Consider the following 26550-nt stretch of genomic DNA (forward strand, 5'->3'; position numbering starts at 1 on the left):
CAGTTTTTTTTTTCCTTTTTGTACTAATTACAATTTTTTCCTGATTTACCAGAAGTATTTGCTTCGTTTTATAATACAACTTTATTTTTCTTTTCTTTTAAATGACATTTGGTTGGCTTTTATTTTTAGCTAGTAGCCATCCTGAATAGGATGTAAGAACACACACACACACACACATGGTCTGATTGGAGAGAGCAAAGTCTGGAAAGGCTCATTAATCCTGATTTCCCTTCTCTTATTATTGCACATCTTGACCCTCTTCTGATATGGGGCAATGCAAATGGTACAGCACACTCGTATGTTCCCATATGGTGTAATTCCATGCCGATAATTGAGAAGAAAATCTCTGCTTTCTATTATGCTGTAGAAGTTGATTGAGGGGTGATGGAGGTCTTCCCTGGATAGGCCATTTTTGGAGGAGGTTGGCCCCTGATCCATGGGGAAAATCAGTGTCTATCCACTGCTAGCATAAACACCCAACTACCAAGTCCAGATCTGAGATTAGCAGGATAGAGGAAAAGTTGAATTTTATCTCTTTGTTTGTTTGTTTTGTCAAGTACATATTGGTGGTATACAAATATATAACAATGTTTATATACATGATACTAGTAAGAGAGAAACATTAGGACAGGTATGGAAGGCACACTGGTGCAATTATGCACGCCCCTTACTGACCTCTTAGGAATCGGGAGAGGTCAACAGTGGATAGTCTAAGGGTAAAGTTTTGGGGGTTAGGTGATGATACTATACAGTCAGGTAGTGAGTTCCATGCATTAACTACTCGGTTACTAAAGTCGTATTTCCTGCAGCCGAATTTGGAGCGGTTTACTTTAAGTTTGTGCCTGTCGTGTGCTCGTGTGTTGTTGTGGTTGAAGCTGAAGTAGTCGTTTCCAGCATTAACAAATATGAACTAAACTCAGATAGGGCTTGTGTATTTTACCAGGAATTTGGTATATCAAGAAATAGTAGCGTCATGGCCTGGGTTGTTTTTGTAACTATCTTCTCCCAGCCAGGGTGGAGGCTACCTGATAGATTGGAAGGGAAAATACCACACACCTTTAACTAGCGATTTCCTTCATGCCTGGGTCTGTGCCTAATATTAAATTGGCCCAACTTTCATAGTCCATCCAGGGCTCTAGACAAAAGCCAGCACCCTTAGCCGGAAGGGCCTTGCTGTCTGGAAGTAGCAAAGACAACTCCCGGAAATTGGACTCTGAGAAGGCCGAATTGCTCCCACAGCCAATTTTTCTCTCAGGAGAGAAGCAGTTTAGCTGCCACCCTCCTCTTAAGCCATAAAGCCATCACAGGCTGCTGCATAATTGCCTCCTTCTCTTGAGCTCCCCAGAGGCCTCCCCGGCCCAGGCACAGCCGATAAGCATCTCCCGGCCTGGCCTGCGCTTTGTTGTTGAAGAGGAGAGAGCCACAAAGTGTCTGGCCGGGTCTCTGTTCTCTCCCCCCATCTGCCCCCTTGTGCACACTTCTCCCTCCCACGTCTTGCCCAGGCGAAGGCTGCAAAGGGGCCCAGGATATGGAGGCTGGAGGAGGGGGGGCCCAGACTGCCAGGGTGTCCATCCGGGCCCTGCAGCGAGACACACATCCTGCTCTGGAGAGGCATTCCACCCACCAGGCCTCAAGCCAAGGTATTTATGGCTAGCCGCTGCTGGCCTTTTATTGCACTTGGTTGTGAGCCTGTTGTCTTGTCTCCTTGTGCTTCCCTCCATCACACAGAACGGAATTGTCCCTCCCAGGCCTCAATGGAGGAAGGGATGCCCGCCCGGCCCTCAATCCCTTTGAACCGAGGCAATTACCACATCTGCTTTCTCCACAGTGATTTTTCCCCCCTCCTTCTTCTGATCCAACCCCACCTTCCTGTCTGTTTTCAGACATAGTTGGTAAATCCACAGTAACTGAATTTAAACATGCCTGGGATGAACATATATCCATCCTAAGGTAAAATACAGGAAATAGTATAAGGGCAGACTAGATGGACCATGAGGTCTTTTTCTGCCATCAATCTTCTATGTTTCTTCTGAGGTAAATATTCAGCTTCAAGGCTGACAGATGAGGATGGGCTCTCCTGGAATATGCAAAATTATAATTTGAGATGAAATGAGTAGAGGAGAGGCACACTTGGGGATCAAATTGGTGCCTGGAATAAAACTAAGCAAGGGTCATATAAACCAGGGAATGTGTAACACTGAAGGTGTACGGGTTTTTTTTTTTAAGCCGATAAGTGTCCACAGCACAGCCTTTATTTGTTTGTTTATTCGCACCCCTGCCTCCTCACTGAAATTTTCCCTGTGGTAACCCAGGCAGTGCCCTCTAGTGGGGCAAGTGAAGAATACCACCTCATGAGGCCTAACTAGTTACACAGTACTGTATATTTATTTTATTTATTTATTTATTTTTATCAATCAAGTATAGGATAGTAGTTTATATAAACATAACATAGAAAGAAATGATAAAAAAGACAGTAGGACAGTAGGACAGGAACGGTAGGCACAACGGGGCGCTTATGCACACTCCTTACAGACCTCTTAGTACAGTAGTGATATTTGTAACCTAGCCACTCTGTAAGTGATTTGTCCTTCATCCACACATGTAAAAGATGCAGGGTGGAGCCTCCTGTGTCTTACCCACATACTTTGGGGTTAAACTTTAATTCCAATGTTTTCTGACCTCCTCAAGTTCCTTAGCCTACTTCCAAGGTTTCTCCTCTCAATAAACTATGGGTAACAATATGTAAACAAAACTAACCTGTCACTTTCTGCACAATAGAAATGCTGCTTTTCCACCTTTATCATAAACATCTCACTCCTCCTTTCAATCACTGACTGGTTGTAAATACTCTGACATTTCAGAAATTTAGGCCATTGGGAGGATGTCAAGCTATCAGGCTAATATTCAGTTCTAACACCATATATTTGTTAGATAAATCACTTGACAATCCATTGATTAAAAGCTGTCTGTCTGTGTCTCTCCCTCCCCATTATCTGGATAGCTTTTTTTTTTAAAGAAATATATTAGTAATAGCAACTACTTGGAAGGCAAAAGCTATTTGGAGAGGCGAAGAAGGGCCTAAGTAGATCTGTCAATTTTCCACAGAATGATGGAGACTTGGTAGCAAAGAGAACTCCATCTCCTCTCTTCTCTCACTGTCCATGGAAGTGGCATCTGATGATCCCCTTTCTCTTCTGGATCCCTGGCGCCAAAGGCAAATTGAGGTGGACTGCAGGTGAAGGTGGACTGCAGGTGAGTTCACTCTAGTTTTAAAGCAGCTCAGCACATTGGTGCTCATCTCCATTTCAAGGCCATTGAGCCAGTGCTCTCAGAAAACATTTCCCTGGTCGTTTGGCCAGCATGACATCACAGAGCACTGTTACCTTCACACAGTAAAGGGCTGCAAAAAAAAATTACCACCACACTGGCTTGTTGGCCATGTGACAATGTGGGAGTGGCTTGATGATCATGTGACCAGGGGTGGCTTAGAGATCATGTGACTGGCTTAAAGGTGGCCAACTTGATATCACTCATTTCAAGGGTTTGGGTTAGGGTTTTCCTTGCCTCAAAGAGATACAATTTCCCTATTTATTTACTATTTACTATTACTGAAGATCTAATATATACTATTTAATTCTATATATATATGCCATATGTGTACATACACATTACACAGAAGCATACAAAAATATAAATTATCTATTATATAAACTATATGTGTATGTACCTACACAAACACACATGCATGTACACACAGCTCTTCTAAAATTATACACATTTAACCTCATTTACTGCGATAGGAAAAACATACCCAGAGCCCAGAAGGGAAAAAAAGAAAAAACTCAAAAGTTTTCTACCGGTTCTGCATACCTGACCAAAATTTTTCTACCGGTTCTACATACCTGACCGTACCTGTAGGAACACATCACTGCCTTCGCATCAAAGTGGTACCTATTTATCTACTTGCATTGAACTGCTTGGTTGGCAGGATCTGGGGCGAGGACGGGAGTTCACCCCATGGCACTAAGGTCTAGACCAGGGGTCGGGAACCTATGGCTCGCGAGCCAGATATGGCTCTTTTGATGGCCGTATCTGGCTCGCAGACAGGGCTCCTACCTGTCTATGGCCCGGGCCCCGGCGCCCGCCAAAAACTCCCCAACCCCGAAGAGAGCCTGAATAATGGGGGGGGCGGGGGCGGCGCTTCTGCTGCTGAGCCCAGTCTTCTCCTGGTGGCTTTCGACTCCTCCCGCCGAGGAGCTGCAAGGCTGGCCTCGGCTCCCCTTCCCTAAACCCCCGCCAGCCCCCTCCTTCCCTTCCCACCCTGCCCTCCTTCCCCGAGGCGTCCCTTGCCCATCATCCCCTGCCGGCCAATGGGGCAGCGGGACTGCTAGATGGGCAGCTCTTCCGGCGAGGGTGGGCCTCCGCCCGCGCAGAAAGCATCCTCCCTCACACCCAGCGCCAGCCATGGGAGCTTCCGCCGCCGCCTTCCGCAAGGCCCCCAGAGGAGCCGCGTGGGTCTTCTCCTGGTGAGTCACCGCTCCCAGAGTGTAGGGGGGGGAGCTTTGCAACCTGCAGCCGAGGCGTCCCGGGGACTTGCAGCAGGTGAGAATCGCCGCCGGAATTTCCAGCAAGACAAAAGAGAAAAAAAAGTTTCGCTTCGGAAGCAGCCGGGAGTCTGTGCTTTTGACAGCCCCCCCACCCCCCGCTTCGTTTAGGGGCGTGGAGGAAATGCCGCCCGGGTGACAGGGGAGCCAATGGTAATCGCCCTTTTGATAGCTGGAGCAATTAAAAAGGGGAGGAGCTCCGGGCCAGGGAGGGGAAGGCGAGGGGGGGGTGCATGAAGGAATGCCTCCCTCCCTTCCTCCGGTATAAAAATCCAGGTGAGGCGTCGCGAGGGCTCCACGCGGGGTCTTCCAGCCCGGCCCACTCAGGAGCAAGAGAGGGACAGAGAGAAAGAAAGAGGGACAGAGAAAGAAAGAGAGGGACTGAGAGAAAGAGGGACAGAGAAAGAAAGAGGGACAGAGAGAAAGAAAGAGAGGGACAGAGTGAAAGAAAGAGGGACAGAGAGAAAGAAAGAGAGGGACAGAGAGAAAGAAAGAGAAGAGAGAGAAAGAAAGAGAGAGGGGGGAGAGAAAGGGAAAGAGGGAGAGAGAAAGGAAGAAGAGAGATAGAAAGGGAGAGAGAGAGAGAAAGCAGGAGACAGAGAGAGGGAGAGAGAAAGGGAGAGATACAAAGAGTGAGTGAAAGAGAGAAGAGAGATAAAGAAAGAGAGAAAGAAAGAGAAAGAGAGGACAGAGAAAGAGAGAGAGAGAATTAGAAAGACAAGGACAGAGAGAAAGGGAGAGAGAGAAAGAGGAAGAATAAATATTAAATATTGTATTTGTTCCCATTTTGTTTTTTACTTTAAATAAGGTATGTGCAGTGTGCATAGAGATTTGTAAAATAATAAAATAGATAATTGACATAACTTACAATGCGTTGTGTGACATGTCCAACGTTCCATCTTCTTTCTTCTGCGAATGCCTCAAAGCTGGCATTCTCTCAACATCAGGTGGGAAGAATGCCAGCTTCCAGTCATGCGCAGGAAAAAGAAGAAGCCAGACTGCTGGACTGATGTCATGCATCGCAAGCTCACAATGTAAGTTATTTATTTAATTTTTTTACTGCTAATTACCATTGTTTCAGTCCAGTTGTGGCTTTATACAGCAGGGAGGAGCATTCCTTGCTGTACTAAGTGAACATTGGAGCGATTGATCTGTCAATGGCCCTTTAAACATATTGTACGGCTCTCGCGGAATTATATTTCAAAATATGTGGCGTTTACGGCTCTCTTAGCCAAAAAGGTTCCTGACCCCTGGTCTAGACTCTAGAGCATCTTACCCACTCAGCCATCAAACCATCCATTTCTATAGTAAACAGGACCTTTATTGAGAGTGCTGGCTAAAGAGCCTTTTCCTCCCATGGAGGGAAGATCTTATTTATTTATTTGTTTGTTTGTTTGTTTGTTTGTTTGTTTGTTTGTTTGTTTGTTTGTTTGTTTTTATTATTTTTTAAATTAGTACACACACAACATTAACGAGTCTATGGAGAGGGGCGGCATACAAATCTAATAAATAAATAATAATTAATTAACAGTCATACAACAAACATTTGGGTTACTTACAACATCCATTTCTATCAGAAGTTCTTATCGGAGATATATACATTTATACATTGCTTTGTTATCTTTATGATTGCTCATTCGTTGTTTATACTATAGATAATATTAATTTTACTATTAAACCCTAAACATCCCTGTATAGTTTTTCTTCAAGAGAAGAAGCTCTTTTTGGTGCCAAGGGCACCTCCATGCTAAAAACACTTTTTCTTTCCTCTCTCTGCTTTTTCCTGTCACTATGGGATAGCCAGGCAAACAAAATAGATAGCTGTTGGACACGGGCCTTGGCTTTCACAACTATCAAAAAAATGGGCTCTGAAAATCATGACCATCAAGCCTGAGACGGTGAGCTCCAGTCAGAGGGTGCAGCACGGCCTTTGGGGCTGAAGAAGTCAGAAAGAGCCATATTAAAACTGGATCAGGAGAAAGACTGGCTTCCGTGTGGGCCAAATCTTCTAAATTCGGCCTATGACTTCTGAGTCATGTAGAAGAATTCAGGGTTCTGCTTTGGAGCTGTTTCTGTGTAACTGAGGGATGTCCTTGCCTGGGACCTTTGCTACTCCTCGCATATCTGTTATCCGAGCCCAAGTGGGCAGATTAGTTGTATTATTTGGAAAAGGGTGTGATGAATTTTGTTTCGAATGTGTGGGAAAAAAGCAGGTCGAGTAAAAACAAACAGTAAATGATAAATCACCGCTTCTCCTCCCTTGTCCTTTCAGCAGAAGGTGGGAAGAAAGGGTGGCGATGAAGATGCCTCATGGTCCTTCCTCCTCCTCCTCCTTGTCCTCCTCTTTTGCCAGATTTAGAGCATAGGGAAACAAGCAAAATCATCCTTCACCCCCTTTTTTTAAATAAAACCCCTTTCCTTCCTTTTTTCACTTCCTGACACGGCTGGATTTTCCTTCCTCGGGGAAAAGGATTCGGACAAGGGAGAATTGGAACAATGGCGTTGCTTCAATGAAGCTGCTGTCTCTGCTGTGTTGTCACTTTATCCCTCTGGCACCTGGCAGTGAAAACTGAAAAGCCGGTCATTGAAGCCACCACCTTGATCTCGTTCTTAATTCTTCCTCTGGCCTTCTTCGGGTCCCCCGTCAGCTAAACAAGCCATTTTGTGAGTGTGTCTGCTATCTAACCACAACACTCCAGTTTGTTCCCGTTCCCCAAAAATAAACCAGTCAGATCAAGAGGAAGTTGGATTGACAACAACTTTGAGGATTGGAGCGGTATAGTTTTACATACATACACACCTGCCCACCTATTTCCTACCCTCAGTCTACCACTATTCTGAAAACTGAAAACACATCAGGATGGGGAAGGCTGACATGAAACCACTTGTTAGCAATAGCAATAGCATTTAGACATATCTACTGCTTCATAGTGCTTTTAAAGCCCTCTTTAAGTGGTTTACAGAAAAGGCATATTTCCCCCAACAATCTGGGTCCTCATTTTATCCCCCTCGGAAGGATGGAAGGTTGAGTCAACCTTGAGTTGGTGGTGAGATTTGAACTGCTGAACTACAGCTAGCAGTTAGCTGAAGTAGCCAGCAGTGCTGTGCTCTAACCACTGCGCCAGCCCGGCTCTGTTATTGTGGATAATTACTGTATATCCACAATGCCAGAGTTATAATAATATACATTTATAATAAACATTTATAATATTATAATAATATTATAATAATAAATAATTATAATAAAATAATAATAATAATAATAATAATAATAATAATAATAATACAAATTATAATAAACACTGTTATAATACACATGTGTTATTGCAACACATGTGTATTACAGCTGCCTGGCAGCTATTAGAGAATTCAAATGGTTATTAACAAATTATACTTAAGGAAAATTCTGGTGTAACAAAAATAATTGTCACTCTTATTGTTCTATTTTTTAATGCATATACTCTCTGGCATAGGATCTTGATTACACATCTCTTTAGATCAGTGTTTCCCAACTTTGGCAACTTGGAGATATCTGGACTTCAATTCTCAGAATTCCCCAGCCAGCATTTGCTGGCTGGGGAATTCTGGGAGTTGAAGTCCAAATGTCTTCAAGTTGCCAAGGTTGGGAAACACTGCTTTAGATGATACTCTCCTAAACCTAGATAAAAGCAAATACTACTGAACACAGTGGGATCTATAAGGTGTCTTTTTTATATACAGCTTCACCTTATGCCTGATTATGATTGAGATTAAATTATTACAGGTGAAAATCTCTTTCATTACTTACATAAAAATTTGGAGATGGATCACCCAAGCATAAAATTATCCCCAAATTTCCTAAAATGTCTAGTGCAATATGAGATGCTTGTTAGTTAGGGTCCTGATGGATACCCTGCGAATTAAGTATTGAAAGCTTCTCCAGTGCTCATTATTTTCAGAAGAGATTTATTGTCCTAATTTTGCCCTAATTAGCATCGGCAAGACCTCAGTGGGAGTCACTGGACATCCATTTGGGTTCTTAGCCTTTTTAAAAACAATGAAGAAGCATGGGACAGGGATCAAAGGGCAACATTGGAAGGTGATAAAAGGTTTCAGGAGGGAGGAAGATGCAGAAAGAAGGAAAATGGAAAGGCCTTTGCTTGTTTATGTCCAGTGAGAAAAGATTTAGAATCTGCAAGAAAAAAGAAAACAAGGCAATTAAGGACTGAGAAGACTGCTCACACTGGGGGTTTTCTAATCATGGTAGATAAACATCTTTGGTTTATGAGCTAAAAATCCAACCTCAACCGAGCATCCAAAAGGAAAATGAGAGAGTGGCTTTCAAGCATGTATCAGTTGAAAATTATTCCTAGGCTACCACACAGCATAAGAAATATTAATAGTTGTGTATTCAAATGTATATTTCTGGACACCTCTAAAGGATGTGTTCCTCTATAGCGTGAACCCCAGCAACCTCTCCATGCATCTATCTTAAAATTTAAGTGGTTTACATATTACATACCAGCCTCTTTGCATTTAGTGTAGGCATTTCCGCAGCCAATCTACCAAGTGTTAATATGCAAAAAGACTTAACACGGAAGGAGAACAGTTCCTATAGGGAATGTATGTATGTGAACAGTTACTTCTGCAACATTCAATAATATATGGCGTTTTTCTTTAAGACCACCCATTGAATCAAACAGATCATTCACAGCATTTTGACACTCATGCTTTACCCTTCCATATATTGGGAGACATACCCTTGTATTTTGTAGTGGAATAATCTAGAAATGTAAGAAGTATATTTAACTTGCTTTGGGATTTACATGTTGGCCACTTGCAGAACTCATGGACCTGTCAATCCCTAGCCTATTTTCCAAGCTCTCTGATAATTTCCATTTCCTGATGTTTTCATGCCTTAGTCTCCAGGTTTTGTTTTGGTTTTTTTTTTTAAAAAAACACTTTTAAAATGTGAATTCGAGAAGAAAATGGAATTATGCAAAGTTAATTAATGCAAAGTGGGCTTCATTTGCATTTGTTATTGTTAATTAACCAAGTTGGGGGAGAATTGGAGAGTATATCAAGTATATGTATCCACCTTGAATACTTATAAACTTCTTTAGAAATTAAAAATGTTGGGTAATTTTAGTTAAGTGCTTCATATCTGTGACTTCATTAAGTTGTGGAAACAATCCAAACAGAATCATATCCACAAATTATAAAAACAAAAATAGGAAATGCAAAAGTCTGTTTTCCTTATATCTTACAAGTTTAGGTATGTATATTTTTTTAAAAAAATCTTTAATTTTTAATGTTTTTCCCCCTTTTCTCCTCAACTCCAAGAAGTTTATGCTGGATAAATTGTTTTGCCGTGTTCAAATTATCTAACCAAAGAAAGCCAGGTTTGTACAAAGCTCATTGTTGAAATGTGGATTGTTGGGCTTAGTTGATTAAAGGACCGGCTAGCAGTCTGGTACATGATTTCCATCCAATCCCTCTTCTTTTGATATATGAATCAGTCACGTTTGTTCTGTTGACTGATTTGATTTCTTATCCAGTCAATTTCATAAATTCAGCAGGAGTATTTAATGTATAATGCAGGGATGTCTGTGTCACATCAACACTCGTTATGCGATAGGCCCTCTATTTAGGAGACTAACCCACTCTGTAACCAACGTGTTATTACCTTCTAACCAATGTCTTTTAAAATATCTCTATCATTACCGCTACCAGATCATAGGGTTATGTAATTGTGACTCTTTTCTCAGTGGTAAGACTCCATATATCTGATATGGTAGAATGGGACTTACAAATGATTGTGCTCGAATATTTTTAATTTTCTCTCAAACTCTCTAATGCTTTTGCAAAGTTGGATGAAAGCCCAGATCTTTGGCGAAGGAGAAAGGAAACTCTCTACTTCCTCCCTATCCAGTTTGTCATTCTCACCTTATTTATTTATACTTGGTGTCGATTGTATTTATTTGTTTTAGTTGTGAGCAGCCCAGAGTTATTGAGATTTGGGGTGGGAGGGCATATTGTTGATAAATGAATGAAAATAAATGCTTATGTCCTCTTGCAGATAAAACTGTTGCAAATGCTTCCTGGTATACTGGTTAGACTGGTATAGGTGAGAAATTTAGACTGATTGAGGGAGAAGCCAGCATGTTCATTTGATTTGGCTGGGAGAATGTATCAAGGCAGCTTATCAGGCAGTCACATTGCCATAAACGTTGTCCTACTAACTAGGATTATGCATATAGGATTTCTCTGCCTGGAAATATGGGTGGGACACACCATCCTTTCTTGATCACAGCAGACATACATCCATGGAGAAAATGGAAGGTATGAAGGACAGGGTGCTAATGAGGAAACTACCCAGCCAGTCTTGACAAGAGATCAAAGATGGGTGCAAGGCTATTTTGGGAAGGGGAGGGCGGGATGGTAGGGATACCATTGAGCTCTTGAGCAGAGCAAGACTAGCCATAAAAACCAGCCCCTGTAAGGCTGCTCTTCCTCCCACCCGTCTCACTTGCAATTTATGGCCTGACCAAATGCAGACAGACAGAGAGACAGGCAGACTGATTGACGTGACAGCCCATTCCCACCTCGGCCAGATTGCTGGTCTGGGGGAGTCTGCGGTTGCCCATCTCTGTATGGTCCAGACACCTTCCTGGCAGAGCCTCCTGTGTAAACACAGTCACTGATCCCCTACAGATGGCCTTCCCCAGCTGACCTCTGACCTCCGTGGATTCCAAATGGTCAACAAACAGGCAGGTGGGCAGACAGAAGAGCAAAAGGGGCAGGAAGAGCCCCGGCAAAAGGGTCATTGCAGCCCCCCATGGGCATCCCTGATCCATTCCTGGCAGAGGCAAGACTCCTGCCCAAACACCAAGATCAAGGTAGACACCAGGACCATGCGTGCTGTTTAGAAGGAGGAGGAAGGTGAAACCGAGGCTGCAAGTTCTTGGATCCACATTTTTCATGAGACTAATTTTAAAGAATGGCGTGTCCCTGGTCACACGCAGATAACCTCTCCCTTATGGCTCAAGTTTATGAAATGATAAAAGGCTTCCTGTCACACCTGAGATGTATCACAGCTACTCTTTGGGCATTATCTATGACTCCAGTCATCCTCCCCCTGGCCAGCCAGATTGGGAAAAGAAGGTTAGGAGAGGAGGGGGGGGACGCAAAAACCTTGAGTTCCAGATTCCCCCTCAACTCCAACCCCCCTAGCCCCCCCCCCTAATCCGGCCCCACTGCAGTGCAAGAGTATCTGGATCAACATAATAAAAATAATTTATTAGATTTGTATGCCACCCTTCTCCGAGGACTCGGAGCAGCTCACAACAACAATACACAATGTACAAATCTAATGTTAAAAATAAGTTTAAAACCCTTATTATAAAAAATAATCACACAACCTAACAAACCATACATAAAAAAACATAGTAGCTAAGGGGTATATCAGTTTCCCCATGCCTGGCGACATAGATGGGTTTTCAGTATCTTTCGAAAGGCAAGGAGGGTGGGGGCAGTCCTAATCTCTGGGGGGAGTTGATTCCAGAGGGCCGGGGCCGCCACAGAGAAGGCTCTTCCCCTGGGTCCCAGCAGACGGCATTGTTTCGTCGACGGGAACCGGAGAAGGCCAACTCTGTGGGACCTAATCAGTCGCTGGGATTCGTGCGGCAGAAGGCGGTTTCGGAGGTATTCTGAACATATATACTTTCATCTTTAATCATGGCTTTTGCTGTTCTGTGTCTGAGTGCCTGCATATGCGTGCACAGCAGGGGGTGGGGTCCACTTACCTTTGCCACCGATTCGCATTGCAATGTTTCACGCCCGTGTGCTTGTTTCACATGAGTGCGCGTGCACACTCCTTCATGCAAATTCACTTCTGCGCATACTCAGAAGGTGGTTTCAGGCCGAAACACAACTGAGGAACTGCTCAGCTTGCTTCAGGTGAAGAAATAAAGATCGGTATTAACCCGCGAGTAGGCAGGCAGGGGGTTTTTTTTCGCAGCAGAGGATGAGGAGAAGCCATCCAAACACCCAAAAAATTTGCCAAAAATTATGAAAAAAAGATGGCGGCAAGCACAGACAGAACAGTATCTGTGACACCATCTTCACTGGCCCGAACCAGGAGGAAACACCCCCCCCTGGTGGGCAGTATTTGTATGGATACAGCTTTATGTTAAGGCACCAGGCTAGAAACTGGGAGATCATGAGTTCTAGTCCCATCTTAGATAGGGCAACTTTGGGCCAGTTCCCCCTTCTCAACCTATTTTTTTATTTTTTTTTATTTTTTATTTTTTTTTATTTATTAGATTTGTATGCCGGCCCCTCTCCGTAGACTCAGGGCGGCTCACAACAACAATAAAACAATTCGAGACAAATCTAATAATTTAAAAACATTTTTTAAAAATCCGTTATTAAAGCAGACATACACACAAACATACCATACATGAATTGTATAGGCCCAGGCAGTGTTCCCAATAAATAAATAAATAAATAAATAAATAAATAAATAAATAAATAAATAAATAAATAAATAAATAAATAAATAAATAAATAAATAAATAAATAAATAAATAAATAAATAAATAAATAAATAAATAAATAAATAAATAAATAAATAAATAAATAAATAAATAAATAAACAAACAAACAAACAAACAAACAAACAAACAAACAAACAAACAAAAAACCCACCCTGTTTTGCCTCAGAGAATTTCAAAATAAAATACTGTACTGTGTGTCTATAACAGTGAGCTCATAATAGGGCAACTCTATCAATATCAAAATACCACTTAAATAGTTGAGCTAGTTTCAAACTAGATTTTGATTTTCTTTCTCTCTTCCTTACTCCCATTCTTTTTCTTTCTCTTTTCCTTCCTCTCTTTTTTCTATCTGTTTCTCTCTCTTCCTCTCTTCCTCTCTCTCTCCTTTCCTCTCACTCTTTCCCTCTCGGCTTCTGGGCAGGTTTGGAAAACTCTTGAGTGGATGATGATTTTTAAGTGAGCGATTGCTCACTGCTCAGCTTAGAGGGAACTATGGGCCCAGGGGAGATGTCTCAATTCCCCCATGCCTGCTGGCAGAGGTGGGTTTTAAGGAGTTTACAAAAGGCAAGGAGGGTGGGGGCAGTTCTAATCTCAGGGGGGAGCTGATTCCAGAGGGTCGGGGCCGCCACAGAGAAGGCTCTTCCCCTGGGACCCGCCAAACGACATTGTTTAGTCGACGGGACCCAGAGAAGGCCAACTCTGTGGGACCTAATCGGTCGCTGGGATTCGTGCGGCAGAAGGCGGTCCCAGAGGTATTCTGCTCCGATGCCCTGAAGGGCTTTATAGGTCATAACCAACACTTTGAATTGTGACTGGAAACTGATTGGCAACCAATGCAGACTGTGGAGTGTTGGTGTAACAGGGTTATTGCTGTGGGGAAAACAAGAGGAGGAAGAAGGAATATTAGATATGTTCGCCATTTTGAGTTCTCATTGGAAAAGTCCCTCATGTTGGGAGGGATTGAAGGCAAAATGAGAAGGGGTCGACAGAGGGTGAGCTAGTTAGATGGTGGGATCAATGCAGTGGGTGTGAATTTGGTCCACAGGGTCCTGAAAGGAGAGACATGACCTAGTGACTGAACAACAGTTATTTATAAAGTAATAAAGATGGGATAAAAATAAAATTAAAAATTAAAATAAAAATCACTTCTGTCTAATGCCCAGTTTTAAGATGGCAGTAGCAGCATTAAGAGTACCACTTGTTAGACATACTGAATGATAAATGATCCCAGCTATGAATAGAGACACTATATTATGCCAACCTGAATCTCCAGCTCACATACAAGAACTGTCACTATCTGACAATAGTTTGATCAGTAGAAACATAGAAGACTGACAGCAGAAAAAGACCTCATGGTCCATCTAGTCTGCCCTTATACTATTTCCTGTATTTTATTTTAAGATGGATATATGTTTATCCCAGGCATGTTTAAATTCAGTTATGGGGATTTACCAACCACGTCTTCTGGAAGTTTGTTCTAAGCATCTACTACTCTTTCAATAGAAAAAGAACTGATTGATTGATTGATTGATTGATTGATTGATTAATTGATTGGATTTATATGATGCCCCTCTCCTAGGACTTGTTTTATGTTTAAAGGAAGTCAGTGCTAGATGCCCAGAGAGAATCCAATTCTGGTCCATTGTGACTGAACTTCACGTTCTCAGGTTCCCATCATTTGGCCATCTGATTTTATTTTTCAGCTGTAACATGTCTGGTGCCTAACATAAAGTCTTTTGAGTACAATCCTTGAGCCAGGCTATTAAACTGTGGCTCCTGTAAAGGAACAGACTTTCTGCCTGTCTTCTGGCTTATTTTCGTGGAAATTATTTTGATTCCCTATTTTGTTTAACCTTTTATTAAGACTTCATTTTGGAACCTAGACAGAAAAATAGAACCAGGACGGAGGTATTAAAATGAACATTTGAAATCAGAGAAGAGAACAGAAGGGGAGAGGTAAAAGAAACAGGGCCTGAGCCCAAAAGGAATGGCGCAATCCAAGGTCTATGGAATAGAGGCAAAGGTTGAGCTCTCAACTTGTATAGTATCCTGTACAGGCCTCCCTAATCTTGCTTTACTTTGATTTATGATTGAAGGGAATGTGCAAAACTGCCTTTTTGAGGGGGGGGCAGATCGGGGGGGGGGGAGACTAAATATATGGATTAGGATGGATAGAGGGAAGAACTGGCAGGGAATGGGAGAGGAGAGAATGACCTTGGAATGTGGCAAGATGACCAGAGAGAGACAAGTTGGTTCCCCCTGTAAGATAAACATATTCTATTATCCCTTCCATGGAGGGTTAGTAGGAGGACAAGCCCACCCTTCTCCCATTCTCCTAAAGCCAATGGGATGCATACAAACTGACCCTTATTTCAGCAAAGATGGATAGATAGATCAATGTCATAGAGGACCACTGGCAAGTTTCCAGTGGACCATGCAGTGGTGTCTAGCTGAGATTCCTATCAAAATTTCTAGACAAATCCAAGCTTGTTCTAATCCAACAAGGGGCTTTTTACCCCAGAGCTCAGAGATCTTAAAAGCTGGTGTCCAATCCTATGGATGCTTTGTAAATATTAAACACAATGGGCTATATCTAAGGATGCTTTTACAAATAAGTAAAAGAAGGGGCGTCCCATTTACCAACTAAATATACATACAAAATTTGCCCCCTGAAACACACGAAAAAATGTCGTCTCCCCAAAAAGTTGTTGCTGAAATTTACAGAATTGTCTGGAGCAATACAAGTGCCTTTTTTGTGCAAATGTAAGTGTTTTCTCTTAGTTCAAAGCTTCTCTTCTAGAGGTTTTATTTTTAAGGACATGGACAGGGCAAGCCTAAATTCAAGATCTCTCCAATGCCCTACTCTATTTAATAATAACAACAGAGTTGAAAGGGACCTTGGAGGTCTTCTAGTCCAACCCCCTGCTTAGGCAGGAAACCCTACACTACTTCAGACAGATGACTATTCAACATCTGCTTAAAAACTTCCAGTGTTGGGACATTCACAACTTCTGGAGGCAAGCTGTTCCGCTGATTAATTGTTCTGACTGTCAGGAAACTTCTCCTTAGTTCTAAGTTACTTCTCTCCTTGTTTAGTTTCCACCCATTTCTTCTTGTTCTACCCTCAAGTGCTTTGGAGAACAGTCTGACTCCCTCTTCTTTGTGGCAACCCCTGAGATATTGGAACACTGCTATCAGGTCACCCTTGGTCCTTCTTTTCATTAAACTAGCCATGCCCAGTTCCTGCAACCGTTCTTCATATGTTTTAGCCTCCAGTCCCCTAATCATCTTTGTTGCTCTTCTCTGCACTCTTTCTAGAGTCTCAATATCCTTTTTTACATCGTGGCAAACAAAACTGAATGCAGTATGAATTTTATTATTTTATTTTATTTTACTTTACTTTACTTTACTTTACTTTACTTTACTTTACTTTACTTTTTACTTTACTTTACTTTACTTTACTTTACTTTACTTTACTTTACTTTACTTTATTTATTTTTATTTATTTTATTTTTATTTTATTTTTATGCCGCCCTTCTCCTTAGACTCAGGGCGGCTTACAACATGTTAGCAATAGCCCTTTTTAACAGAGCCAGCATATTGCCCCCACAATCCGGGTCCTCATTTTACTCACCTCAGAAGGATGGAAGGTTGAGTCAATCTTGAGCCGGTGATGAGATTTGAACCGCTGACCTATAGATCTAGCAGTTAGCTTTAGTGACCTGCAGTACTGCACTCTACCCACTGTGCCACCTTGGCTCCAGTATTCCAAGTGTGGCCTTACCAAGGCCTTATAAAGTGGTATTAGCACTTCAGGTGATCTTGATTCTATCCCTCTGTTTCTCCAAGATGTTTTGTGTGGAAATGCTCTAGGCCCATGATGGTGAACCTATTGCATGCATGCCACAGGTGGCACACAGAACCGTCTCTATGAGCACACCAGCCTTCACACCAGCCCAGCTCCACCGTGCCTGGGGGGTGCTTGCATGACTATTGTAAAGATATTTTGGTTACATTAATATAATTTAATGTGCTTGGTAATTAACTACATAAATATCATAACTTTTTAACATTTTGTTTGTTTCATTATAGCTTTTCACTTTTAAATCCTTGTTCAAATCAATTTCAGTCCTATCAGATAAAACGTGTTCCTCTTTCATGATATCCTTTCCATACAGTCAGTCTATAACGGCAGACAACCAAAGGAGGAGTATAGATTGGCCACCTTTTGGAAGAAGTTGCAGATCATAGGCCCACATTGCATATATGGGCATTTTCACATTTCCCAAGATAAAAGCATATCTCAGTGGTGATTTGAAGATGATCTGCAATCATATTCTATTCTGCTGACTTTGAACTGTTGAAAATTAATACCTTCAGATTTTTTTAGCCACACTCTAGACAAAAAGGCAATTAAGTTGCTTGCTCATGTTTCCTTGCCCCAATCCTTATTTCAAGTTGTTGTATTTATCAACTCATATTCCAAAACATTTTGAGAAGGAGTTACTAAGCAGCTAAGCTAATATTCCCCTGAAGTCTAGGTGTTATAAAGTAAAGTGAGACAGAAATCCTATCCTTACAAAGGGCAATGAAATCACAATTCCATAGCATCATAATGTTTGTTAAAAACAACCAGGCTCAGCTCTCAAACCAGTTTGATCTACTTTAGTCAAGAGAGCTAATTTGGTCTAGTGCAGTGGTTCCCAACCTTTTTTTAGCCATGCCCCACCTAAGCATCTCTAAAATCCTGACGCCCCCCACCTTCCCGGTGACATATAATTCTTACTATTCAAAAAGTGAACTCTTACTCATGTGGAAGAAGCATAAAAGGCTTTTATCTCGGTTTAAACAAGGTTCCAATTGCACCCATTAAAAATCAAATTGCCCCCACGTGGGGCGTGGGCCCCACCTTGGGAACCACTGGCCTAGTGGTTAAGATGCTGGTCTGGGAACCTGGAGATGGTGAGTTCTAGTCTCATCGGAGGCATGAAAAACCAGTTGGGTGACTTTGGGCCAATCATTATCTATCACCCAATGCACCTTATAAGCCCTTAATGGTGAACCTGTGGCACACATGCCAGAAGTGACACACAGAGCCATCGCCCGTTGCTCTTTCAAGTGGCCAGTTGTCTTCATGTGTGCGGGAGCGGCAAGTGGCTGCTCTTCTTTTTTCCGGCGTGCACACCTGCCACCTAGTCTTCCAGTTTCTGGTATGCATGAACATGCAAGACCAGCTGGCCGGAGCACATGCACAAATCAGGAACCAGAAGATCATGTTCTCGGTTCGTTCATTCATTCATTCATTCATTCAATTTGTATGCCGCCCCTCTCTGTAGACTCGCTTTGTGCCTGCGCATCAGTCAGCTCGTCTTCATGCACACATGCCTGCCAGAAACTGGAAGAGCAGCTGCCCGGCATGCCCATGCACACCAGGGGGGCTGTTCCTATGGTTTCCAGCACGTGTGTGCACTCCCGTTTCAGCACAAAAAAGGTTCCTCAACACTGTTATAGGTTGTTTGGTGGAGGAAATAGGAGGGGGAAAGGAGTATTTAGGTATGTTCGCTGCCTTGAGTAACTTATAAAGAATAATAAAGGCAGGACAAAAATCAAATAGATAGATAGATAGATAGATAGATAGATAGATAGATAGATAGATGGATGGATGGATGGATGGATGGATGGATGGATGGATGGATGGATAGATGGATAGATGGATAGATAGACAGATAGACAGACAGACAGACAGACAGACAGACAGACAGACAGACAGACAGACAGACAGACAGACAGACAGACAGACAGACAAACAAACACAGCCAATATAGGTTCCTGGAGATCCAAAATTGTTCTCAGCTGATTGTCAAGAATCTTTAGGTCTGGATACTTTTCCTATACAAAGCATGGCCTTTTCTCTAAAGCACCGGTGTCAAACTCGATTGCATCACGCAATGTATCATGACGGTTTTTGCCTTTGTATAGCCGGGGTGGGTGTGGCCTGCACGTGACTCATCCAGCCTGCGGGCCACCATTTTGACTCCCCCCTGCTAAAGGATGAACATGTTTATGGATGAGCCTCATAAATAAAAGACTGTCCAATAACCTAGTTTCAAGCCACGTATTTCTGTTTTTCTGGCGATTTCCACCTTTTCTATGCTTAATTTAGATTCCTTTCACACATTATCATTACAGCTCGGAATCGATTACAATGCTCTTTGTATTGATTTATTACAAGATCAATTCATTTGAATGCAAGCCGGTTTTAGCAATACAATTCCATCCTGGCTAGAAAGTCTCAATCAATCAGTACGCTTTTATAAATGATCCTCAAACTTTTATTCCTGTTCTTTAAAAGATTACGAATGACAGTTAAGAAGCAGCGCTTGCCAAATGACCTACTTGGCAGGATCTTTCTCGTTCCTGATGTGTAGAAATCAGAAAACTCCTTTGTAATTCCCACTCGCAACATCTCTACCACAAACCACAATTAATATGAAAGAATGCCTTGTATGGTTGCATTCACACAGGAAACATACACCTTGTCTTTTCCCTGATTGCATTCATTTGCATTCAAAACTGGCAACATCTATTCTAAATCTGTTAAATGTCTACCTCTGGAGCAATTGTTAAATTCAATTGTTAAAATAATATATTTTTTAAAAAATCCTGTATGGCACAATAGTGAAAGCGCCAACCGCTGCTTACGACATACCAATATAGAAAATGAGAGGGGGAGGGGGGAAGCAGACAGAAAGTTCTAAACTATGCCAATTATCTCCATTAATGAACACATTATACGCAAAGTCCCATTCTTTGCTTATTTATTAGCAATTTTGGAGTCTGCCATAGTAAAAAGCCAAGGGTTCCTTAGATAAAGCACTTGCATGCCCTCTAGTGTCCAGATCGCATGCTTGCATGGCCTCAGTTTGGAACATTTAACTACAGTATAAGGTCAAGTCTCTTTCAAATATTTTTTATGCTGAAACCAAGAATGTCAAGATCCAAGATCTTTTAATCAGTGAACAAGTCTGGCTTTTAACTGCATAACTGATTACATCATCTGAAGAAAGCTGCTTATTTCAGAATTCTGTGAGAATATGAATAAAATCAGTTTAAAAAGAACAATGTGTAGAGAAAGAAGAACCCCATTCTGGTTGTTTTTTTTAATGTTAAAAAAGTTAATTCTGTTTTTTCAAAGGTTTTCCCCTCTTTTTGAGAGGTTGTTTATTTATTTATTAAATTTCTATGTGTTCCATCTTAAAAATTCAGCGACTCTTATTAAATACACGAATGAACTCCATAAATAAATCTTCCCCTTCTGCAATATTATACCATTTACTCAGAGGTAAATCCCCACTATTTTCAATAATGTTTGCTCAGAAGGAAATGGGTTTTAGTCTTTGACTTAAAAAAAATACATTCACAGTACATATGTAGATCATTACCTACTTCCAGGAAAAATATAGATATGGGTAATCCTCATTTAACAATCACAAATGGAACTGGCAACTTGGTTATTCAGTGAAATTGTCTCTAAATAAAACTACTAAAACTACAACCATGTTTACACTTTTACTTCAATTTTCCTTTGTCTTACGGACCTGCAAAGTCTGTAAATGTGGGATTTAAGCAGGGGTGGACTATGCCCAGACCGGGGTGGGGGAACGCAGTGGGGTAGCGAAAATGGAGCTCCACCCCAGAGCACCAAATTTGCACTGAAAGATGTTGAAAGAAAATGCAGGCATCCTCCATAACCCACGCCCACATTGTGGCAGTAAAAATTTTGGTGGGTTTAAGTCACAAAGTTACTATTATATCATTGCCATAAGTGCAAATGGCCATTAAACAAGACATTAGCTAAACAAGAACTAATTGTAGTTGGATAGCAAAGGTTATTGTTAACTAGTGGAGACAATGGAATTATTACAGATCGTGCAGAATGCAGCTGCGAGAGCAATCATGGGCTTCCCTAAATATGCCCATGTCACACCAATACTCCGCAGTCTGCATTGGTTGCCGATCAGTTTCCGGTCACAATTCAAAGTGTTGGTTATGACCTATAAAGCCCTTCATGGCACTGGACCAGATTACCTCCAGGACCGCCTTCTGCCGCACGAATCCCAGTGACTGATTAGGTCCCACAGAGTGGGCCTTCTCCGGGTCCCGTCAACTAAACAATGTCGTTTGGCGGGACCCAGGGGAAGAGCCTTCTCTGTGGTGGCCCTGGCCCTCTGGAACCAACTCCCCCCAGAGATTAGAATTGCCCCCACCTTCCTTGCCTTTTGTAAGCTCCTTAAAACCCACCTTTGCTGTCAGGCATGGGGGAACTGAGATATTCTTTCCCCCTAGGCCTCTACAATTTATGCATGGTATGTCTGTATGTATGTCTGGTTTTATAATAAGTGTTTTTTAGTTGTTTTAGTATTGGATTGCTACATGCTGTTTTTATCACTGTTGTTAGCCGCCCCGAGTCCACGGAGAGGGGCGGCATACAAATCCAATAAATAAATAAAATAAATAAATAAATACATTAAAAAAATGTTTCTGTTCTTTCCATCTCCTACCCTGACACAAACACACACGCACACACACACCCTCTCTCTACTTAAAATAGGACAACATTGGAATGTTTCCACAAGACATTTATACATGGTTAACCCTGGTTTATTGAATTCATCCACCAAATTCTATAGGTTTTCATAACATGCTGAACAAAACACATGCCACGTAGACTGGGCTTAAACAACACTCTAGAGTGGAAAAACTGTTGGCTAATGTGGGTTTATGAAAGTGAAGGAAAGTAGCCCCCGGGCTAGGCAATGGGTGGCTCCTTAGATATTGCTGAACAACAACTTCCAGCATCCCTTACCATTAATCAATTTTGCTGGAGCAGTTGGAAAAAGTAGTTCAGCCCTATCTGGAGGGCCTATCCCTGGGTTAGATTATAAAATCATTATTCTTAATGAAATTTATCAAAGGCAGAATTCATGCAAATCGGTTAGTAATCACCATTTGGTCGAATGAGTAAAACCCAAGCAATACCCTTAAGCAGTAACTGAGGCAGAGAAATTATTTTGGACTGCTGAAATTAGGCGTAATATGGTTTTGCTTATAAATATAGAGTACCTTGTGTAGGCGCCCTTACTCAAAACAACTCAAGGGTAATTATTTACAATTAATTGGATTTTTTTTAAAAAAAAAAAAATGTGCATGCTGATTATACACACAATAGGATATTTTCAAAAAATATTAAATAAATAAATAAAAGATCGTCATCATAGTTCCCTCTAAGCTGAGCAGTGAGCAATCGCTCACTTAAAAATCATCATCAACTCAGAGTTTTCCAAACCTGCCCAGAAGCCGAGAGGGAAAGAGTGAGAGGGAAGGAGAGAGAGAGGAAGAGAGAGAAACAGATAGAAAAAAGAGAGGAAGGAAAAGAGAAAGAAAAAGAATGGGAGTAAGGAAGAGAGAAAGAAAATCAAAATCTAGTTTGAAACTAGCTCAACTATTTAAGTGGCATTTTGATATTGATACAGTTGCCCTATTATGAGCTCACTGTTATAGACACAGTACAGTATTTTATTTTGAAATTCTCTGAGGCAAAACAGGGTGGGTTTTTTATTTATTTGTTTGTTTGTGTGTTTGTTTATTTATTTATTTATTATTTCTGTGCCGCCCAGTCCCAAAGGGACTGCCGCTCAGACACTATACTTTTCCGCCCACCCAAAAAAAAAATTAGAGGGAACACTGATCGTCATTATATGTAATCATGAAAACACCACTTAAGAGTATTTATGCAAGTCGGGAATTTTCTCTCTATTGGGATATTCACTCAGCCAATTCTGGGATCATGTCTGAGCCGTGTTTGTACAATAGAGCCATCCATGATTAACTGAAGAACAATTTACTGAATTAACCTGAATTAATTTGCCCGATCTGCAGGATACACTGACTAACCCATAAATTAATCGTAGTATATAACATGCTGAGTCACCAACTAGCCAGTTACATGTTCAGCCATGCTTGTTCTAAGGCAAATCTAAGGCTTATTTCTTGTTTTCCACTGGGCAGAAGCAGATTTTTTTGCCAAGAGGAAGTGTAGAATCTACATATCAGACATAAATACAGTCGAGAGAGTCCAGAAATATTTCACAAGAAGAGTCCTTCACTCCTCCTCTCGCAACAAAAGCACCTTACTCCAGCACACTTGAAATACTGCAATTAGGCAATTTACAACTACCTCGCCTCCGATCTGATCTAACAGTAGTTCATAAAATCATATACCAAAATGTCCTTCCAGTTAGTGACTACTTCACTTTCAACCACAACACATGGGCACGTAATAGATTCAAACTTAACCTAAACGGCTCCAAACTAGATTGCAGAAAATACAACTTCAGCAATAGAGTGATCGACGCCTGGAATGCATTACCTGACTCTGTGGTTTTTTTCCCCCAAACCCCAAAATCTTTAACTTCAGATTGTCTACAGTTGACCTCTCCCCTTTTCTAAGAGGTTTGTAAGGGGCGTGCACAAGCACACTATTGTGCCTGCCATCCTTGTCCTACTGTCCTATTGTCTTCTTTTATCATTACTTACTACTTACGTTATGCTTATACAAACTACAATCCTATACTTGTTTGACTAGATAGATAGATAGATAGATAGATAGATAGATAGATAGATAGATAGATAGATAGATAGATAGATAGATTATTATTATTATTATTATTATTATTATTATTATTATTATTATTTATTAGATTTGTATGCCGCCCCTCTCCGCAGACTCGGGGCGGCTCACAGATAGATAGATAGATAGATAGATAGATAGATAGATAGATAGATAGGCAGGCAGGCAGGCAGGCAGGCAGGCAGGCAGGCAGGCAGGCAGGCAGGCAGGCAGGCAGGCAGGCAGGCAGGCAGGCAGGCAGACAAATCTCTCCCATCATTAGCATTATTTCAATGATGGTGAATCTTTTTGAGTTCAGCAATTCAAAAACTCGAAAAATGCTAATTTGACAATGATGGCAGGTTTCACACATACTGAACAAAAGAGAAGCCATTCTCTATCTCTTCTCCCCACCAATCCATGCCACCATCAGAGGTGGGATTCAGCCGGTTTTGGCCAGGTCGGGCAAACTGGTAGTGGCGACATGCGGGTGTGCTCGCAGGTCGCCATTAACTGCAAGTGAAATAGAGGCCCAGACCTTAACTTCAACCCCAGTGCCCCCCAAGCCTCTCAGAAAGGCCCCCTTGCAGCCCCAGGATTTGCCACATGTCGCTTACCTTAAGGCCATGTTTTCTTTCTTTTGACAGGCCCCTGCGGCCTACTCAAGGTGGATCTGGATCCCATCAGGCCTTCATTCTTGAATGCACTCCTGCAGCCTCCAAAGACATCCTATTCTAATGCAATTTTTAGAGCTGCAGAGGCCACACACAAGCATACCTCGTTCCCACAATGCCTGTACACCCTTCTAAAATCATTTGAGAATGGGGCATGCTTTCCGGAATAGTAGTTGTCGACTCTTTAATGAATGCTGTTAGGGTCTGGATGGGTGTCAACAGACTCAAACTCAACCCTGATAAGACGGAGTGGCTGTGGGTTTTGCCTCCCAAGGACAATTCCATCTGTCCGTCCATTACCCTGGGTGGGGGGAATTACTGACCACCTCAGAGAGGGTTCGCAACTTGGGCGTCCTCCTTGATCCACTGCTCACATTACAGAACCATATTTCGGCTGTGGCGAGGGGGGCGCTTGCCCAGGTTCACCTGGTGCACCAGTTGCGGCCCTATTTGGACCGGGAGTCACTGCTCACAGTCACTCATGCCCCTATCACCTCGAGGTTCGACTACTGTAACGCTCTCTATATGGGGCTACCTCTGAAGAGTGTTCGGAAACTTCAGATCATGCAGAATGCAGCTGTGAGAGCAATCATGGGCTTTCCCAAATATGCCCATGTCATACCAACACTCCGCAGTCTGCATTGGTTGCCGATCAGTTTCCGGTCACAATTCAAAACGTTGGTTATGACCTATGAAGCCCTTGATGGCATCGGACCAGAATACCTCCAGGATCACCTTCTGCCTCATGAATCCCAGCAACTGATTAGGTCCCACAGAGTTGGCCTTCTCCAGGTCCTGTCGACTAAACAATGTCGCCTGGCGGGGCGCAGGGGAAGAGCCTTCTCTGTGGCGGCCCCGACCCTTTGGAACCAACTCCCTCCGGAGATCAGATACTGCCCCCACCCTCCTTGCCTTTCACAAACTCCTAAAAACCCACCTCTGCCGTCAGGCATCGGGAAATTGATTCCTCTGGGCCGTTTCATTTTATGTATGGTTTGTTTGGGATGCATGACTGTTTTTTTATAATAAGGGTTTTAAACTGTCCTTTTTTAACCATTAGATTTGTACTATGTATTGTTGTTGTAAGCCACTCTGAGTCTCCGGAGAGGGGTGGCATAAAAATCTAATAAGCAAGCAAGCAAGCAAGCAAACAAACAAAAAAACAAACAAACAAACTAAACTAAACTAAACTAAATGGTGGCATGTTACCCCAAACTTCATGGCATGCCATCTTTGACATGATGTACGTCATAGGTTCACATCCTCTATCTTCATCTTTGCTCATCCTCTTGTTTTTCAGGTAGGATAGATTACAATTAACATCATCAGTGAGGAACTGAGAAGAAATGCAACAATGGAAACCTCCAACAGAAGAAAGAATCAGAAAATTTCTGGTTGCACCTTGGAGAAATATTTAGTTTTTGGTACAGTGCAGCTGTGCCAAATAAAGCATTGGTAAATTGATGCCTGAATAAACGCAGTAGTTATTTTTTTTAAAACCCTCCAACATAACTTAAGAATAGAAGGTAGAAAGTCAGCCCGCTTAGCATTCAGGTGCACAGTTGTTACAAGTCAGTGGTGAAATCAACCGGTTTTGTGGGCGTGGGTTGGTGGGCATGGCAGGGGAAGGATACTGCAAAATAGCCTTTCCCACCCCCTCTGGGGCCAGCCAGAGGTGGTATTTGCTGATTCTCCGAACTGCTCAAAATTCCCACTCCCGATTGCACCCCTGTTAGAGGGGTGAGTTCATCAGCTACCAGTACATGATTTTCTGATTTTCCAGGTAAATGGGGCACTAACTGAGCAAGATAAGAAACATTACCTTTTGGTTGTCTTCCACCCTCTGTAATAAAAGAATGCTTGGATCGAAGGTCTACATGAAGACATCCAAAAAGGAGTCCCAAGTGACCCTTCTCCAGTCATTTTTCTGCAACAAATTTTTAACTTTGGTGAAATCCAAGAACTTATGCAAACATGTAATCTGATTCTGACTGTATTGATTTTAGAGTTGGAATTAGGGTTAGCCTATATTCCTCTTTTCCCCCTAAACTTTTTATAATTAGAGT

General features: G+C 42.0%; 1 long non-coding RNA gene across 1 annotated transcript; it reads left to right on the plus strand.

Moving 5' to 3' along the window:
- The first annotated feature begins 1477 nt into the window (after positions 1 to 1477).
- LOC139158724 (uncharacterized) lies at positions 1478 to 25836 on the plus strand. The gene is made up of 3 exons (XR_011557736.1): positions 1478 to 1640; positions 3106 to 3252; positions 25785 to 25836. It is a non-coding gene; the product is annotated as an uncharacterized lncRNA (long non-coding RNA).
- Positions 25837 to 26550: the final 714 nt, after the last annotated feature.

This window comes from Erythrolamprus reginae, chromosome 2 (genome assembly GCF_031021105.1).
Source record: "Erythrolamprus reginae isolate rEryReg1 chromosome 2, rEryReg1.hap1, whole genome shotgun sequence".
Classification (NCBI taxonomy): Eukaryota; Metazoa; Chordata; class Lepidosauria; order Squamata; family Dipsadidae; genus Erythrolamprus; species Erythrolamprus reginae.